This window comes from Artibeus jamaicensis, unplaced genomic scaffold, assembly GCF_021234435.1.
Source record: "Artibeus jamaicensis isolate MK-2021 breed Jamaican fruit bat unplaced genomic scaffold, CSHL_Jam_final contig_923, whole genome shotgun sequence".
In the NCBI taxonomy this organism is placed as follows: Eukaryota; Metazoa; Chordata; class Mammalia; order Chiroptera; family Phyllostomidae; genus Artibeus; species Artibeus jamaicensis.
In genome coordinates, this window is record NW_026522014.1 from 6,886,549 (window position 1) to 6,893,838 (window position 7,290).

Here is a 7,290-nt window from a genome sequence, read left to right on the forward strand (position 1 = left end):
GCCAATGACTTCCAGAATTAAACACCTCCCCAGAGATTACAGTAGGGAGGTGGGAAGGTAGATGGGATGCTCTGGAGAGGGTATAAAATTTCCATTCCCTTACTATAATCTTCACCGAGATATCCCATAGGTATTTCAAATTCAGCACATCTAAAACTAAACTTATCTCCCTCTATCTCTATCCCCACATTGATCTTTTTTCCTGCGGCCTGTATGTGAATTACCAGCATGAAACCCACTGAGTGGCCTAAGTTGAAAACTTGACTTCTCTCTCATCTTTTGAAGCCAGTCTCCAAGTTCTCTCCATTCTACCTCCTAAAAAGCTATTAGCTACACCCTCTCCTTTCTATAGTCACATCCAGGACTTGGTCTAGGCCTTCAGAGGTAACATTATCCCTGTATCTGCTTACTCCAATCTTTTACACCACAGTCTTAGCTATTACTATAATATGCAAATCTAATTATACCACCCTCCCACCAGAGAAAATTCCAAACTTCTTAGCAAGAAACCCAAGCCTCTTCACATTCTGGCTCCCTTTCCAAAAATACATTGCTATCCCTCACACAGAACTATTCCTTTGGTCATTTCAGAATGCTAGTCTTCTTTTATACGCTGTGCCACTTGCAAAGTTTTCTTCCACTTGAAATGCCTTCCCCTCTTTTATCCAGCTGGCCAACTGACGCCTTACTGCGAATCTCTTCTCAAGTGTCACCTCCTCCATGAAGCCTTCCCCCACCCAACATCCACCCTGCCACCGCTCAGGGGCCTTCCACTCCTGCCTTCATCGCTGTAAGAATTAACTGCCCCGTGCCGGTGTTATCCTGCACTCTCATTACTCTCCTGCAATGAGCTAATTACATCTTCATCCCCTGCACCAGACTGTAAGTCCCCTGAAGACAGGGCCCCTAACTGGTTCATCTTCGCCTCCTTACACCAAGCAAGTACCTGAAATAGCAGGCCTCTCGTAAATATGTGATGGACAAAGGGCAGGAACTATGTGCTCCCATTTACAGAGCACTTCACGTGTGTGAAGTCTTAACCCCATTGTCTCATGCCCACACCACCACTAGGACGGGGACAGACCCTCTTTTGCAAGTGAGAAAAAAAAGGTGAAAAGGTAAAGGAATTAAGAAATACAAATTAGTAGTCATAAAAAAAAGTCATGTCAATGAAAGATACAGCATAGGAAGAAAAATCAATAGTATTGTAATATGTATGTATGGTACTAGATGGGTGCTTGAAGTATCAGGGGGAAGCTTTGTAAAGTATATGGCTGTCTAAGCACTATGCTGTACACCTGAAACTAACCCAAAATGATACTGAATGGAAACTGTAATTGAAAAATAAAGTTATTACAAAAAAGAAAAAGAAAAGCTTAGAAAGATGAAGTAGTTTGGCCATAGTCAACAACTAGTAAATTCAGATCTGCTTTTGACGCTCAAGCTGCTGTTTTTATCCACTCTTTTCCACCACTGGATGAAAGAGATGGATAATGGGCTCTAGTTCTAAAAACAAACAAACAAACAAACAAACAAACAAACCTCTCCTAATCATAGGCTCAGGCTCTGTGCTAGTCCCAAATCCATTACCACAACGGTGCTTGCACATAGCAAAACCTTGCTGATGGACTCCTGGTGGCTATCAGGGTTCCTCCCAATAAGGAGAGGGGGGCCATTTACCACAATTAGCTCCCTGGACTCTGGCTTTGGATGCACGCCCTGAGAAACACGCAGAGAAGGCTAGATTTCCCCTAAGTACCTTTAGGTTTCAGGTATTAGTGTCCATGCCCTATTCTGGGAACAGAGAATAGGATATGAGAGATGATGGTAAGTAAGGGAAGAAATCTTTAAGGTGTGCTCTGGGAAAGTAGCCGCAGTACTTTACGGTCACTCCTTGTGCAAGTGCTCTCACCACCTAGACTGAGAGGGCCTTTCCACACTGCACCTAGAGTCTCGGGGTTAACGATGCACCGCTGTCGATATGATCAGCAGTCCGCCACTGAGCACATACACCCCGTGTTTCCCACCGCACCGTATTGTATTGCATTCCATTGGCTTTTTCTGTCTCTTTCTTTTAGTTTTATGTATTTTCCATTTTTAGAATACATGTATTTTACAATTTATCTAAATTGACCTCTTTAATTTTTCTAATTCTAATGACAATTCCACTCCCGTATTTTTCACTAAGACCTCCACCACCACAACCACCACAGTTATTATTCAGCAAATAATTGAAATCAATCTTGTGCTTACCCTGATTATTACACTTCACATCTCAAATCACAGATGATAAACTTGCCCAAGGTCACTCAGCTAATAAGAGACACACACGCACATGAGGACTACTTTCCAGGATTCTCTCCCTTTATACTCCTGGATGCTGTGTTGGGAACTCCTCCTCTCCATTCCCAACCGTTTTCACCTGCCAAATTCCTATTGGTCCTTCAAGGCTCAGCTCAATGATCCCCTCTTCCAGGAGCCTTCTCAGGTTTTCTCTCTTCTCTCTCCCACCTGGCTGGCAGGCCTGGGCTTCATTCCTCTATGTTTTTGCTGAAACATGATTGTCAGCTGACTTCTCTATTGCTCCCTTACCAGGCTCTATGCTCCTCCTAAGCAGGGTAGGGCCGGGGTCTTGTCTTGGGATTCCCAGGACCAGCCCAGTGTGTGGCACACAGCACAGACCCAACAAATGTTTGCTGAAAACTCAGTAGTGACCTCACATGTCTGATTTGGTCAAAGGCCTGGTGAATGATGTCCTCTGACTTAGCAGAAGAGATTTCTCATCATGAGCAATGCCATTTCCTCAGAGTCCCATAAACTCATTCTCTCTCACTAGGTTTCCATTGGGCCAAGTAGTTACCATTAGTTGAGGAACTAACACTTCCAGACACTGAGCTGTACGCTTCGTGCATGTTACGCTTAGCCTGACAACACTACCAAGGAGACATCACTCTCATCTTATGGATGAAGCTGAAAACCAGTTATCCTAAGGAACTGGTCTACAGCCACACAGAAGGAGGCTTAAAAGCATGCATTAAATGCCCTGTCATGTACAGTCATCCCTGTTCTGGATTCATTAATATTTAAAATGATGTACACACACACAGAGTACATATATTTGGATGCTGAAGTAGTGAATGCAGGGTCAACCAGGATTTACAGAGGTTCAAGGTACTTCTACCACATGCATTATCCAGAACACCAGGGAGGTGGTCTTAATTTTTTTATCAGATATGATTATAATACCTACCTACCTTAAAAGGCCTTAATATGCACCATTGTCAAGGAAAGACAGGACCGGCCCATTTTAGACTGCCTTGATGGATAAAGATTTGGTGCAGTGTTTCCTGAAGAACACGGAAGGGCTCTGGATGCCAGAGCCACTTGAGGGATTAACAGGAGATGGGAGAAGCCAGGCTGGGAATCCACATTTAACAAGCCCCCAAAGGATTCCACTGGACAGGAAAGTTTGATAAATGCCAGGTCAGAACAAGGCTCCTCAAACTTTAATGTACACATGACTCACTCTGGGATCTTGTTAAAATGCAGATTCAAATTCAGCGAGCCTCTGGGGCAGGTTGAGATTCTGCAGGTCTAGCAAGCCCCAAGGGGAAGCCACTGCTGCCGGTCTACAGGTCACGCCTGAGTGGCAGGGATGTGGAAGATCTTTCTCCATGGGAACAAATGAGCTTTGCTTTCTTTCTGGACCACAGATTGCATCCCCCAACTTCTGAAGTATTCTAGAAAGCCCAAACTCTCACTCAGTACTGGTACAAAAGCACCTGAACTACTGAAAACCAAATTGGAGCACCTACCTTCTCACTGAGGGAAAAGGAGTAGCATCTTTTAGATATGAATAGCACCTATGTTTAACACGCGAAAGAATATGGCTACCACTTGAGTCCTAGTTACTATGCAAAGCATTTTCTATGTGTGTAAAAATAAACAGAAACCTCATTTAGAAAACTCTCACAGATACCATTCAGGATGACTCCACTGACCCCAACAGAAGGAGACACGCCGTGCATCTCTGATACTAGTTTATCACCTCAGTGGCAGAAGAAAAAGTCTTCCTTGCCCAATAACAGTCCAGCCACTGAGAGACTGCCATAACTCAGCCCATGAAAAGTCACTATACTTCCAGCTTTCAGTTTCCTCCAAGTCTACAAAAGAGCATTCCTCTCTTTTGTTTCTCTGGACTAACAAGTGGTTTGCCACTAGACCACATGTTCTGAATTGCAATTCTTTGCTGTTCATGAATAAACCAATTTTTTTTTCTGGAAAAAGAGCTGGCTATTTGTTAAAGGTCAACATGTACTATCTCTCCTCCCCACCAGAACTCTACAAGGTGTATATTCTTGCTCTGTAGGTATGGAAAGGATGGTGTAGAGAGCTTAAGCAACTTGCTTAAGGGCACACGTCTGGTTCGCTGTTGGGGCTGGGCTTCCAACCCTGCTCCATTGGCATCCATGGCCTGTGTGCCCTCTGCACATCCTCCATGCCAGTAGATGTGATTGTGTGTGTGTGTGTGTGTGTGTGTGTGTGTGTGTGTGTGGAGTTTGCCAGGGGAAAAGTTTATCCTGTATCAATCTCTGAGGGTAAAGCTCTGTTGAGGCAGATTCTAGAGAGAGGTGAGGCTGGGAATGAAGTTCATTAATTAGTGATCTATGTTCTCTGATGAATAAAAACATGCAGATAGCAAACAGGTCCATGGTTCCCACAAATCTGACCATGCAGACAGAGTATAAAAATTACCCTCGTGACCAGTGCACTGATCTCATACATTGCCACCCGGGCTTCTAGCTATGAAGCTCAACTGGTAAAGAAGAAAAACTCCTCCTGATCCATGTCGTGTATTAGCTTCCCCACCTTCTTCTGCACGAGGGGTCTGTAACCCTAGAGTTCATGACCTCTCATTCATTTCACAGTAGCCACACCTCCCTGTCTCTGATAACACTGCCTGCATCTGAAAGCACATACTGTTTAGGCAAACATGTGGAAGATACAGCAATATTTAAGGTTTTTCCTTGGGTAACAGAACATTCTGTATTTTCCACATAGCTGACGTGGAGAGAGAGAAATTCTCAGAGCAAGATAAAGGTGCTCGGAGAAAGCAGTGAGCTGGACACTCAAGTGTACCCAATGTGGAGAAGGCAGCTATAAAATGGACTGTCTAGGCTTCCCATGCAGCGTCTTTAGCATTTAATGACCTATGGGTGAAGTATCCACAGGCTGTGTTTTTAACCTCAGGTTTCTTTACTATTGTAACTTGTACTCAATAGCTTCACTGCCATTTTCTAAAGATCTTGTATCTTTAATATACATAGTACAACTATTTTCCTATACAAAACAAAATGCATTTAGAAAGCCACATCTCCTGCAATTAAATATATAGGCACATGATGGTCTAAAACCAGTGACCATGGAACTATTTAGGATTACAAACGGATTTTGCCCCTGTGGTTTACTCTGCACACAAGGTTTCAAAACTAAAACCTAAAGAGAAACTCGTTTGAAAACCCACTTAAAAGCATGTTTAGAATGTGGGTATTTTAAACAGAAGGTAAGAAGTTAAGAAACTAAGTCTGGAGCATTAATGCCAACCAATAAGTATTCCCCATTTCACTTCCCAACCCCCAGGGAACGGTTTCGGCCTCAGGAAATCTAAACCAAATGTGGACAGGAACCAATGTGAGATTTCTCTGGACACACTTCACTGAAATGTTTGGACACGAACGTGTTTGCAGTGAGTCATAATTTATAGAGCCTCAGTGGCTAATGCCCTATGTACCTTGCTTCCTACATTCAAGATCATCCTCAAACCAGCTGGTGCTGTATTTTCCCAGGCCCTGATCATTTTTATAAAGTTACCAGACCTCAGTTACTGAGGCTGCCACCCAGCACCCTTCTAATGCTGGTTTGTCATGCTATCTAAACACAGGGAAACCTGATTCTCTTTCTAAACTAGGACTCTCCCAGCCAGGCAGTTATCGCTAGCGAAAGGCGCAGTACTTTTAAGACCTTCCCTTCCCCGCCCCCCCCCCCCCCCCCGGAGAAAAGCTGAGGGGCCTAAGGGAGCACTCCAGGTAAAAAGACGGTGTGAAAGATTAATGCGGAGGCGTTCTGGATAACAGCAGGCATAATAACAGGATATGCTTGTTTCTAGAGGAAGCAGGAGCTGCAATAGCCCCGGGTCAGGAAAGGAGACGTCAGCAACACCCAAAGGAAACGGGCGCGTCAGGTTTTGCAGCGATCTGGCCTGCTTAGGGGCTCTTGCTCCAATCAGGTCCGAGGCTAGTGACCACCTCCTTCCCAGGGAACTGAGCTCGGGCCTCTAGGCACTAGAGGTTATAAAGAGGTACCCATCTGCTCCCTGCCACCTCCGCCAAGGATGAGCAATTGGGGTGAAGAGAAAAGGCAAACACCACGCGCCGCGGCAGGTGAACTTGTCAACAAGTCAGCTCCAGTCGCAAGGACCTTGAGGTCCTGGAGCCGGAGCCGCTGTGGGGCTAGGCACGAGTGGGTGATGTGGGATGGCGTGGGTCCCGGTGCTTGGGCGCTGGGGAGAGAGATGGGTCAGAGCCCGGAACGCTTTCCTCCGGCTCCCCCAGGGCTGACGCGCTCTCTGGGCGCGCGCATCTGCCAGACCTTCTCAGGCCCGAGGGAGCAGGCGGGGGATGGTAAGGGGCTTCCGAGGTTCCCGCTCGGGGATCACTGGCAGGAGGAGGCGACCCGCCTGTCCCCCGCCGCCCGCCGAGAGCAGAACTGGCAGTCCCAGGCTGGCGCCCCCATGGCCCTGGCTTCAGGGCGATTCCCGCTACAGCCTGCAGCCCGCCCGGTGCATCCCCACCCCGGCCCCGGAGGGCAGGTACCTCGGGCCCCGGCCCCCAGGAGCTCCCGGCGGCGGTCGGAGCGTCCCTCCGGCTCCCTCTCCCGACGTCAGCGTCAGCAGAAGGCGAGGGAAAGGGGCGGGGGAGCGCGGGAGCCCGTCCTTCCTGCGGTGGCGGCCGCCAGCCGGAATAGCAACCCGCGGGTCCCCGCGCGCGCCCCGGAGCAGCGCCGCGGCGGGGGCGAGCGGGCGCAGGCAGTCCGGGCACCGCCACCGCCTTCTCTCTCTCTACCCCTCCCTTTTCGAGAACCCTCTCAGCAAAACCTCGGGATCTGGATGGGGGAGGGGGCTTTGGCCTCACTTTGTTTGGGCGGGTCCGGGATGGGGCGAGCGCGTCTCCTTCTCTCCACTCCCTGGGGGTCTTTCCTCCACGCCCACCTCCTGGGGAATCCCGCTCTCGG

General features: G+C 47.6%; 1 protein-coding gene across 5 annotated transcripts in view; it reads right to left on the reverse strand.

Moving 5' to 3' along the window:
* The window catches only part of ICA1 (islet cell autoantigen 1), a 137,569-nt gene extending 130,534 nt beyond the window's left edge, over positions 1-7,035 (reverse strand). For all 5 annotated transcript variants that reach the window (XM_037158874.2, XM_037158872.2, XM_037158873.2 and 2 more), the window contains exon 1: positions 6,873-7,035. The gene's annotated coding sequence lies outside the window, so the exon portion shown is untranslated. The remainder of the gene's footprint in view (positions 1-6,872) is intronic.
* Positions 7,036-7,290: the final 255 nt, after the last annotated feature.